Source organism: Procambarus clarkii, unplaced genomic scaffold, assembly GCF_040958095.1.
Source record: "Procambarus clarkii isolate CNS0578487 unplaced genomic scaffold, FALCON_Pclarkii_2.0 HiC_scaffold_859, whole genome shotgun sequence".
Taxonomy (NCBI): Eukaryota; Metazoa; Arthropoda; class Malacostraca; order Decapoda; family Cambaridae; genus Procambarus; species Procambarus clarkii.
Window position 1 is genome coordinate 30,886 of NW_027189891.1, and position 12,947 is coordinate 43,832.

Here is a 12,947-nt window from a genome sequence, read left to right on the forward strand (position 1 = left end):
ATAATGTTTTTTGTTTTGTTTTGTTTTGTTTCGTTTGTTTTTGTTTGAATGGCTGGCTCCACGGGAAATTCACGGAGTTGTGTGGAATAAGGCCTGGTAAAATGAATTAATATGTATGTCATGTTTAAAACAAACTCGCTTAATATAGTGTGTGAGGCTTTATACAAAAACAAACAACCAAAACAAAACATGTTGTATATATATATATATATATATATATATATATATATATATATATATATATATATATATATATATATTATATATATATAGCTTAATCCGGGTTTGAACTCGCAACTCCAAGAATACGCATCACTTATATACACTTTACCACTGGACCACTGCAGGACACTTGATGCTGAGGTATCAATTTAATGACGTAAATGCCATTTCCACAAATAAATGATAATTTAAAAGTATTTGTATGTACAAATCTTTTCTGTTTAAAAGGCTACAATATCAGTTACTGATATAATTTGTGTTAATGTTTCTATACCCACAGGAAGGCATGTTTTTGCTTATATGTAAGGGGTACGGAGAAGGAATCCACAGACCATCATTCCCCTTCCCCCCCCCCCCCCCTCCCACCTACTACCACCACCACCACCACCACCACCACCACCACCACTACTCACCACCAATCACCACCAATCACCACCACCACCAATCACCACCAATCACCACCACCACACCTAACCGAAAACCCCCTAACACATCAACCCTCCCCCCAATCAACAGGCGAAATAATAACCCTCAAATGCCTGCCTGCCTGCCAGCCAGCCAATACTAACGGTCTTCTCAGAAAGAAAATCTCTTTGTATCTGTATTACTTGATGAAATGTATGATTCTAATAATGAAAATAAATTGTTATGTCGGTTGTATGAGCATAATGACCAATATGCACATGATATGAATGAATTAAATAGTGTAGTTTTAAGTAATTAGGTTGTAGACACATTAAGCGGATATGATATTTGACGCGTCCAGAACTGGTGATTTTTGGTTTAGTTTTAAATGCACCACCACCACCACCATTGCTTCCCCAGAGCCTAATTAAGGACCGGTAAAAGGAGTCAATATGTATGTCATCTATAAAACCAAAGAATGAATAAAAACACACACACACACACCTACATAATAGTACTAGGAAGATTGTATGGCATAAAAAAAAAAAAAGTACTCCCATTGGGTCGTTTGAACTCGCGACTTCCAAAACACCAGCCACACACCTTACCACCCAGCCACCATAGAGTTGGTATAATTGTGCAACTTTAGTTATAAAACTAAAGTTCTTATTGTCTCAAATCTTATTGTCTGTTCTATGAAAAGGCATGATGTAAATTATGTATTTTTTGAATGATTGAATTGTAGGCACATTAAGCGGATTCGATATTTGATATATCCAGAAAAGGTGATTTCTGTTCAGTTTTAAAATGCATCACCGTTAACGCTAAAGGACTGGTAAAACGACTCGATGTTTGTCATTTTTAAAATAAACACTAAAACTAGGCCCTTAACATATATAATGTTTGAATATAAATTGAATGCATATAAATACAAAGTGGGAGTGGCTGGCTGGCTGGCTGGCTGGCTGCCTGCCTGCCTGCCTGCCTGCCTGCCTGCCTGCCTGCCTGCCTGCCTGGCTGGCTGGCTGGCTGGCTGGCTGGCTGGCTGGCTGGCTGCCCGCCCGCCCGCCCGCCCGCCCGCCTGCTTGCCTTGCCTTGCCTTGCCTTGCCTGTCCTGTCCTGTTATTGCCTTGCCTTGCCTTGCCTTGCCTTGCCTTGCCTTGCCTTGCCTTGCCTTGCCTTGCCTTGCCTTGCCTTGCCCTGCCCTGCCTTGGCTGCAGCTGGCTGGCTGGCCGTAAATCAACTCTTAACAACACCACACCACACCACACCATCACTCATCACCCATCACCCACCACCGGCCCCAGTCTCCCAGCCTCTCTTATATACCCGAGCAGGCCCTTTAAATTATTTGAATTGTTGCACTTCGGCCAATGGCACGATCGCTGCTGCTCAAACATATTCTGGTTCACAAGTATTATAATATATTATATTATATTATATTATATATATATATATATATATATATATATATATATATATATATATATATATATATATATATATATATATATTTATTCATGAAACACATTAAAACCTTGATCATTTATTCATTCATTACGTCTAGTGAAGAATTGCTTTTGTTCATTTGTATGATTAAAAATTGATAGAATATGAATTCCTCGCTTAAAGTAAAATATAAAATATATATTGGATTTATATGATTGGTTAATATTCCAAGTGATGCTGAATATCCCCTATAATTTTGTTTTGTTTGTTTGTTATGTACACATTCCAAATGAAATCAATATAAATGTTATTATTAATGTTTGAAAGTTGATTGTCTACTTGAATCTCTCTATTAAAGTGTGTGTGGCTCCGGATGGAGCCTGGTTATGGTATTTGTCGTGGTGGGTGGCAGAAGTGCTTACTTCTTCTCTGTCTTCTTTGGCAAAAGAACTGCCTGAATGTTTGGAAGAACACCTCCCTGTGCAATGGTTACGCCAGACAGAAGTTTGTTGAGTTCTTCGTCGTTGCGGATGGCCAACTGCAAGTGACGTGGGATGATACGGGTCTTCTTGTTGTCACGTGCGGCGTTACCGGCGAGCTCCAGAACTTCGGCAGCGAGGTATTCCATGACGGCTGCCAGGTAGACAGGAGCGCCAGCACCGACGCGTTCGGCGTAGTTGCCTTTACGCAGCAGACGGTGAATTCTGCCCACGGGGAACTGAAGTCCGGCCCTGCTGGAGCGAGACTTTGACTTGCCCTTCACTTTGCCTCCCTTGCCGCGTCCTGACATTGCTGCTGCTGTTGTGGGTTTGTGGTGTTTTATGCCGGATTGGATTGATGTCCATAGGGAATGGAAAGGATGGGGGAGGTAGAGGGATGGGGAGATGAAATTCAGGAAGAGGATGCGGGTGTAGAGAGAGAGGAGGTTTGAAAGTTCGGTGGCCTGTCCACCATGGGTTGACATTTTTGTATGTGTTGTTTGTTTGCGTATGTGTTATGTTGGGTTGTCAGTACATTGGCTGGGGGGGCTAGTGTTTGTGACCTTGTTGGTGTCCTAAAGCACTAGAGCCGATGGAGTTGGCTGAAGGAGGCTAATCTTAGAAACATCAGGGTAGTTACACTTCTGCCGCCACGACAAATGGTTTTTTGGTTTTATATTTTTTTTGTAGGTGTTTTATTTATTTATATATTTTTTTTTTTTTTTTTTTTTTTTTTTTATTATTTTTTTTTTTTTTTTTTTTTTTTTTTTAATTTATTTATTTATTTTTTTATTTTTTTTATTTTTATTTTTTTATTTTGTTATTTTTTTTTTCTTTCTTTCTTTATTCTTCATTTGGTGTAGATTGGGTCCGGGATGGGCCACTCATTTGGATCGTCTGGCAGACCGCTTAGTATCTGAGGGCTTGGGAAGGCCTCATCATGGATATGTCTGATCACTTTTTGTTGGAGAGTGATTCTTCTGGTTCTGTGTGGTGGATCGTGGATCTCGTAGTCGCTGGTGGTGTTTTCTGCTACGAAGGGATCTTCTGGGTCTGGGACATACATGTTCTTCATACGGTACAGCTGTCTTCTGGCCAGGTAGCTGAGCCTAATGTTCATTGGCTTCATGTTGAGCGTCTCATGGATCAGGTCAGTTCTTACCCTGTCCCTCAGAGTCAGGCCCTCTGCAAAGCGAAGTGCTTTGTTTTGTACTCGTTGAATCTTCAACATGTTGGATTTGTTCCCGCAGATCGAGCTTCGTGTTATATACCCCGCTCAGGATCAAGGGAGTCCGCCACTGACCAATCAGCGCGCTCCGCCACGCGACCCGCTCTGAGCTGAGTCGCGAGCGGGATATAAAAGGAAAGCTCGACTCGCGCAAAAGTTCATTATTGTATCGCAACGCCAGCCAGCACGAGCATCATCATCATGCCACCCAAGGCATCTGGAAAGGCTGCCAAGAAGGCCGGAAAGGCCCAGAAGGCCATTGCCAAGGGCGATAAGAAAAAGAAGCGCAGGAGGAAGGAGAGCTACAGCATCTACATCTACAAAGTGCTGAAGCAGGTCCACCCCGACACTGGTATCTCTTCCAAAGCCATGTCGATCATGAACTCGTTCGTGAACGACATCTTCGAGCGCATCGCCGCCGAGGCTTCTCGCCTGGCCCACTACAACAAGCGTTCCACCATTACCAGTCGGGAGATCCAGACGGCTGTAAGGCTCCTGTTGCCCGGAGAACTGGCCAAGCACGCCGTCTCTGAGGGCACTAAGGCCGTCACCAAGTACACCTCCTCCAAGTAAACGGCTTACTTACTGCCCTGTGGTGGTGGCTTGGCCTCAAACCAACAAACTCGGCTCCATTGGAGCCACACTTTAATTTCTAAAGAGATTGTGAGTGTTAGACACCAATACTATTATAACAAAAACCTCTGTCACTGAAAGCAAATAGCTATAAAATGAGAATATTTATGAAACTGTCTGTGTGTGTTTCTCTCTCTCAGTCTCTGTCTGTCTGTCTGTCTCTGTCTCTGTCTCTGCATGTCTCTCTCTCTCTCTCTCTCTCTCTCTCTCTCTCTCTCTCTCTCTCTCTCTCTCTCTCTCTCTCTCTCTCAACACACATATAAACACTCGGTATCTTTTTTCTAGAGATTAGAGATTCATTGTTATGTTCCACATTAGGATTACTATGCAGGCCACCCTCTTAAGGTTTGAAAATGTCAAGAAAACGGTTAATTTAAAATGTCATCTCCTAACTTAACAGATTAAGCCAGAGGACCAAAAACAGAATAAAACAGGACAGGACAGTATGTCACTTATACAAGCTGCTTTTATTTCTAGTACAGTATGACAATTTTTTTTTTTTTTTTTTTTTGGGGGGGGGGGGGGGGGAGGATCCTTGGCAGTGCATAAGAATGAAAAGCGACGGCGTTTTGTTTGTAAGAGGACAGGTTGTACTACAAATGACTTGATTTATTGATATCACGTGTACAGTGTATGTATGACACCTAAATTATTGTATTTATTTATTTATTATATGTATAGATGAAGGTTAATTCATATGACTGATGCTAGGAATGTCTGAAATCTCCTTAGAAGGATATTTTGGCCCTGAGAAGGGCCGAGTTTGGTGTATACTAGGGTGGTCGTTTTAGCTTATGCACGCTCTCCACGGATACGGCGAGCAAGCTGAATGTCCTTTGGCATGATGGTGACACGCTTGGCGTGGATGGCACAGAGGTTAGTGTCCTCGAAGAGACCGACCAGGTAAGCCTCGGATGCCTCCTGTAAAGCCATGACGGCAGACGACTGGAAGCGAAGATCGGTCTTGAAGTCCTGGGCAATCTCGCGCACCAGACGCTGGAAGGGAAGTTTCCTGATGAGCAACTCTGTGCTCTTCTGGTAACGACGGATCTCACGCAGGGCGACCGTTCCGGGCCTGTAACGGTGAGGCTTCTTCACGCCCCCTGTGGCAGGAGCAGACTTGCGTGCTGCCTTGGTGGCCAGCTGCTTACGAGGAGCCTTGCCTCCCGTGGACTTGCGAGCAGTCTGCTTGGTGCGAGCCATGGTGAACAACTGTGGTTTGTGATGGCCGGATTACGGATTAAAAAGTCCATAGAGCTGGCAAGCAGGGGATGGAAGAACGGGGCGAGGTTGCAGAAATCTTGAGCAAGGATCTGGAGATGAGGTGAAGAGGGGAGATGAAAGATCGGTGGCCCAACCACCGTGGATTTGAGCTTGATCAGATGAAAGTAGAATTGAGTGGGGTGTCATTTGCAATACACACAGAGGCCGGGAACGCAAGCAGCTGGCAGTGGAGGTTTGATGTCAGATGATGTTAAGTCAGTTCGTTAGGAGTCTTCTTTCTTGTTGATTTCACCAAACTTTGATCGTTGTTCTTTTTTTTGGGCTTGTCGGTCTTGGTGGTCACGGTTCGTGTTGATGCTTGAAGGTGATCTTTCCTTGGGGGTGATGGTGTACCGACAGATACGTCCTCATCCGATTCATCAGATGAGTGAGGAGCAGGGGTGTTGACACGCTGGGGTAGATTTCTTGAAGGTTGGGTTCTTGAGGGTTGATGTCTTGAAGGTAGAGTTCTCGGAGGGTGTGTAACAGCGGTAGGTACTGCAGCAGAAGGTGCTGCATAGTCGGTACCCTCTATAGGGTCACACCAAGGGTCGATAGCAGCGAAATTCGCCACTAAGACGGGTGAAGGGACAGCAGCAGCTGGAGAAGCGTGTGGAGCAGGAGCTGACAGTATGTCAGAAAGCGTGGCTGCGTTCACAGTGATGTCATGGTTGAAAACGGGAACTGATGCAGAAGTGGGGGTCACATGAGGCAGAGTCTTGTGAGCTGTAGGTACCCGAACAGGATCTGAGGGCTGCATTGCAGTGGCGGAATCGTCGTCGTCGGATGTAGAGTCAGCATCCTCCTCTACAGGGTCAGTTGTTGGAGATGAACGCGGAGCGTTGAAAACTTCCTCAGGAACAATGAAGGTAGGGAGACCGTTCGCCTTGTACAGAATTTTCAGAAGCCTCACGAATTCTCGGGGGTTATTGCCAGCAGTAATTCTGGCTGTTGATATCAGAGCTTTTACTGTGCTCTGCCCAATTAGCTTTGTCTTTGGTTGGGCCGGTGGCGATGGCTGGCTCGACGAATCGCTGGTTGGCGTTTGGGAGCTGGCTCCCCATTGGCTGGTAGTAGCAGTGGGACGTCCTCCCGGGAGCTCCGGGAAGATGGCGGCTTGGGCGTTGAAACCTGAAGTAGAGGTGGTCGCTGATTGGCTTGTTGCTTCAGAGGTACTGGCTCCGGTTGAAGATGTGGATTTCTCCATGTTTTTAATAGCGTTTTGTCTGTGAGGACAATGTATGGAGATTGCTGGATGATCGCCTTTGCACAGCAAGCAGCATAGTGTTTCAGACTTGCAGATGGAGTAATGGTGGTCAGCTGAGCAGAGGCTACACTTCTGAATCCGCTGGGTACATTTGCTGGTGGAGTGGGTGTACTCGTAGCATCGGAGGCACTGGTTGACGATGTGAAAACGTTCCATCTTCACACGGAAAGGCGGAATGTGAATTCCAAAGCTGTAAACTCCATTTCTGGTAGCCATAGTAGCCGAAGCTACCGTCTCGAAGGTCAGCTTCAGGGAGCGACTTGAATTGAAGAATTGAGCTTGGTGAAGCCGTAGGTCCGGGTTTGATGCCTTGAAGTCGTGCATGAACGCACTATCATCAGCGTCATCTTGTTCCACGATCCATTGACTGAGATCGTGAATAACGACAGAGTGTTCAGCCAGGTACTGGCGTGGGAAGTTGAGACGAAGGTGTTGGTTGGAGAAGTTAGCGCTGTAAGACAGAAGTTTGTCGACTTCCTCCTCACTATAAAAGAAGAAAAGGATGTCCGTGCCTTCCTGCTTGATGTCGTTGGGTGTTACTCCTGCAACGTCTTTAAAGAGCTTCAGGAGAGATGTCTTGGAGAATGGATGTTCGTTGAGGGGCGTACCCCTGATCTTGAAGCGTTTGTGACGCATAATGAGCTTCCTGGAGGCCGATGTATCTCTCTCAAAGACTACACGTCACTGAAGATGGCCTCCCGTCTCTACCCGGCATAAAATACCAAGTTAGGAGTGGGGTCTGACCATCTAGAGAGACGCAAGTCTGCTGCCAATTGTTTATCCACCCTGCAGTACTGGGTGCGAGAGAGAAGAGCTGGAGCAACGCGAGCACGTCCGACCGCGACGGTTGCTAGTTGCTGAGTCCTCGTGATGTGATCTGTGATGATGGCCGGCGCCGAAAAATTTTTGCTTATATACGCCGTCTCGAGGCGCTTGCTCGAGCGCCATTGGCTGCTCGACTCGCCTACGTCACCCCGTTGCCCCTCCCCTCCTTCCTCTGGCTGCAGCCAACAGGCAGCTCACCTCAAACACTATTATCGCTGATTTTGCTCTATTTTTTGGATTTGTGCAAAAGTCATTTCACAGAGACGTGAAACAGACGAGTAGGCAACTGCAGTTTTGAAAGCGTTGTGAGAAAGCCGTGTTTCTGCTCGAGTACAAGCATAAAGTAAGGACAGGCAGGAGTTAGGAGTTGCCATGCTACAAGTACGTCCGCTTGACGGGATATAGTCTGGGGAAATCGTGCCGAAATTTTATTATTCACACAACTTCAACACCATGACTGGACGCGGCAAGGGAGGCAAGGGACTCGGAAAGGGTGGCGCCAAGCGTCATCGTAAGGTGCTACGTGACAACATCCAGGGCATCACCAAGCCCGCTATTCGTCGCTTAGCTCGTCGTGGCGGCGTGAAGCGTATTTCGGGTCTCATCTACGAAGAGACCCGTGGCGTCCTGAAGGTGTTCCTCGAGAACGTCATCCGTGATGCTGTAACCTACACGGAACACGCCAAGAGGAAGACCGTCACTGCCATGGACGTGGTGTACGCTCTGAAGCGCCAGGGTCGTACCCTCTACGGATTCGGCGGATAAGAGCTTGGCTAATCCATCGATTCCACCCACCACCACCTCAAAACGGGACCTAATTAGGTCCCTATACTTTTTTACTGAAGGGCTTAATAGACGATAACATAAATTGTTTTGATATCAGCTAGCACATTGGGTCTTATGAAATCTATTTTTTATCCTCGCATGCTTAAAGGGACTCTGATTGGGGAGGGAGGGGTGGGGGGGGGGGGGGGAAGGTTTGTTCCGTTATATACTAGCAGAGCAGGATCATTGGTGGTGGGGGGGGGGGGGGGTGAGGGAGAGAGAGAGAGAGAGAGAGAGATCTTTCCCAACTCTTCCTTTTTACATGAGTGAGCTACCCGTTTTATTCATTTTATCCTTCTCAGAGCTGTTTTGATAGTATCCAAATGATGGTAAATGAAAAGGGAGGACACGAATATCTACCCAGAATTCAGGACTGGCAATCGATATGCATGTTTGAGTGCGAATCTTTTTCTCTCTCAACTTAGGTATACGTTTATGTCGTACCTAAAAGCGAGAACCACACTATTGGGACAAGTATGCAAGGCCCAATTTTCCTAACAAGCACAGTTAATTTTGTTATTTTCGAACATTTCTTTCCAAATTGGTTTATCCAATTAACAGTATTATATTAAGATCATGAATTGCTGGGTTAGGTTAGCTTAGCTTAGGTTAGGTTAGGTTAGCTTAGCTTGGGTTAGCATAGGTTAGGTTTGATTACATTTCTATGTTAGATTTAACTCAAATTCAAAACAATTGCAGTCATTCGGCTTGTTAGTCAACTTGCCTCTAATAGGGGCAATTTGTCTAACAAGACTATTTAGTTTTGTGTGCATATATATATATATATATATATATATATATATATATATATATATATATATATATATATATATATATTATAGCTTCAAGACTCCGAACCAATATAGAAGCATCAAGAGGAAGTGCTTGTGTTATGGGCCAATAGGCCTTCTGCAGTTACTTCCATTCTTATGTTTTTATTCCCATTGGTTCGTGTTTTATCTTGTGTAAATGTCAATCACCTCACCCAAAACTTTGGTACCATATCACCTCACCCATGTATGTGTGTATATATATATATATATATATATATATATATATATATATATATATATATATATATATATATATATATATATAATATACAGAGTAAATCTACCCCAAAAGTAATGATTTATTTGTCTACAAAACTAAACTCTTTTTGGAATCATATGAGGCCCCTCCACTGAGGGGGGAGGCCTGGATGTTTATTGTCATGTGTATTCATGCTGCTTGCATGTCGTCGTTTATTTTGCCTTTGTTGTTTTCTTGACAGCTTTCTTTGCCTTGGGTGGTTTGGGAGATTTTGAAGCTCTCTTTATTTTGGGCTTTTTGTTCCCAACAACAAGCTGCTGCTGCTGCTTCTTTTTCAAGGCTGTAGGTGGTTTGTTGCTTGTGGCGGCTTTCTTGGGAGTTACCACGGCCTTCTTTGCTGCTGTAGATGGTTTCTTGGTTGTGGTGGCTTTCTTGGGAGTTAGAACGGCCCTCTTCTCTGCTACGGCCAGCTTGAATGATCCACTAGCTCCACTTCCCTTGGTCTGAACAAGAATGCCGTCAGCCACTGCTTTCTTGAGAAATCTTCGGATGTAAATGGCGATCTTGGCAGCCTCGACTTTGTTGTTGGCAACAACGTACTTCTTGATTGCTTGTAGAGACGAGCCCTTACGGTCTTTGAGTGCTGCGACCGCGGCTAGAACCATTTGACTAGTTTTCGGGTGAGCAACCTGGACGCGAGGTTTCCTGGTGGTGGCCACCACAGCAGCAGCAGCCGCAGCCTTCTTGGTAGGCTTTGCTTCTACCATGATGATGATGAGATAACCAAGGTGATGAGAGACGCTCAGACAGTCACGGGGGAATGATGCTGCCGCCGCTTGAGCCGAACCTATTTATGTGCCGGCACGGTACAGAAGCTGCAACCTGGCAACTCGTCCACCAATCACGACGGTTGGTTTTACGGCTCCGAAACCTGGATCCCATATCTTCTCTAAAATAGAAGCATTTGTTCATGTTCTTTGTAAAAGTATCATAAAGCAGGACAGATGAGACAAATATCATAAAAACTGAAGAGCAGATGAGCACACACATGTATGTATTACAAAAGAAAATCCACAAATTCATTAGAAATTGGCAGGGTAGGCTGAGGAAGTAGGTAGATGTAAAATGTCTGTAAATGGCGAAAGAACATAAACCCAAGACTGAATAAACGATGTTAAATATCCATGCCAAGGAGACAAAAATATGTTAGGATACAATTACCATTAAGACACCACAAGAAGGTCCGTATCCTGCCGTGATGACTAAAAAGAGTTGGTTATTAGCCACAATGTGTAGGCAGTCTCATGCCAACGGCCATACCACGTTGAGAACACCGCTTCTCGTCCGATCAGCGAAGTTAAGCAACGTTGGGTTTGGTTAGTACTTGGATGGGTGACCGCCTGGGAACACCAAATGCTGTTGGCAATAATGTTTTTTGTTTTGTTTTGTTTTGTTTCGTTTGTTTTTGTTTGAATGGCTGGCTCCACGGGAAATTCACGGAGTTGTGTGGAATAAGGCCTGGTAAAATGAATTAATATGTATGTCATGTTTAAAACAAACTCGCTTAATATAGTGTGTGAGGCTTTATACAAAAACAAACAACCAAAACAAAACATGTTGTATATATATATATATATATATATATATATATATATATATATATATATATATATATATATATATATATATATATATATAGCTTAATCCGGGTTTGAACTCGCAACTCCAAGAATACGCATCACTTATATACACTTTACCACTGGACCACTGCAGGACACTTGATGCTGAGGTATCAATTTAATGACGTAAATGCCATTTCCACAAATAAATGATAATTTAAAAGTATTTGTATGTACAAATCTTTTCTGTTTAAAAGGCTACAATATCAGTTACTGATATAATTTGTGTTAATGTTTCTATACCCACAGGAAGGCATGTTTTTGCTTATATGTAAGGGGTACGGAGAAGGAATCCACAGACCATCATTCCCCTTCCCCCCCCCCCCCCCCCCCCCCTCCCACCTACTACCACCACCACCACCACCACCACCACCACCACCACTACTCACCACCAATCACCACCAATCACCACCACCACCAATCACCACCAATCACCACCACCACACCTAACCGAAAACCCCCTAACACATCAACCCTCCCCCCAATCAACAGGCGAAATAATAACCCTCAAATGCCTGCCTGCCTGCCAGCCAGCCAATACTAACGGTCTTCTCAGAAAGAAAATCTCTTTGTATCTGTATTACTTGATGAAATGTATGATTCTAATAATGAAAATAAATTGTTATGTCGGTTGTATGAGCATAATGACCAATATGCACATGATATGAATGAATTAAATAGTGTAGTTTTAAGTAATTAGGTTGTAGACACATTAAGCGGATATGATATTTGACGCGTCCAGAACTGGTGATTTTTGGTTTAGTTTTAAATGCACCACCACCACCACCATTGCTTCCCCAGAGCCTAATTAAGGACCGGTAAAAGGAGTCAATATGTATGTCATCTATAAAACCAAAGAATGAATAAAAACACACACACACACACCTACATAATAGTACTAGGAAGATTGTATGGCATAAAAAAAAAAAAAGTACTCCCATTGGGTCGTTTGAACTCGCGACTTCCAAAACACCAGCCACACACCTTACCACCCAGCCACCATAGAGTTGGTATAATTGTGCAACTTTAGTTATAAAACTAAAGTTCTTATTGTCTCAAATCTTATTGTCTGTTCTATGAAAAGGCATGATGTAAATTATGTATTTTTTGAATGATTGAATTGTAGGCACATTAAGCGGATTCGATATTTGATATATCCAGAAAAGGTGATTTCTGTTCAGTTTTAAAATGCATCACCGTTAACGCTAAAGGACTGGTAAAACGACTCGATGTTTGTCATTTTTAAAATAAACACTAAAACTAGGCCCTTAACATATATAATGTTTGAATATAAATTGAATGCATATAAATACAAAGTGGGAGTGGCTGGCTGGCTGGCTGGCTGGCTGCCTGCCTGCCTGCCTGCCTGCCTGCCTGCCTGCCTGCCTGCCTGCCTGGCTGGCTGGCTGGCTGGCTGGCTGGCTGGCTGGCTGGCTGGCTGCCCGCCCGCCCGCCCGCCCGCCCGCCTGCTTGCCTTGCCTTGCCTTGCCTTGCCTGTCCTGTCCTGTTATTGCCTTGCCTTGCCTTGCCTTGCCTTGCCTTGCCTTGCCTTGCCTTGCCTTGCCTTGCCTTGCCCTGCCCTGCCTTGGCTGCAGCTGGCTGGCTGGCCGTAAATCAACTCTTAACAACACCACACCACA

The 12,947-nt window shown here is 44.4% G+C and overlaps 1 non-coding gene across 1 annotated transcript; it reads left to right on the forward strand.

The window, feature by feature from the left end:
• Positions 1 to 10,934: 10,934 nt before the first annotated feature.
• LOC138361830 (5S ribosomal RNA) lies at positions 10,935 to 11,053 on the forward strand. The gene has a single exon (XR_011227207.1). It is a non-coding gene; the product is annotated as a 5S ribosomal RNA (ribosomal RNA).
• The last annotated feature ends 1,894 nt before the right edge of the window (positions 11,054 to 12,947 follow it).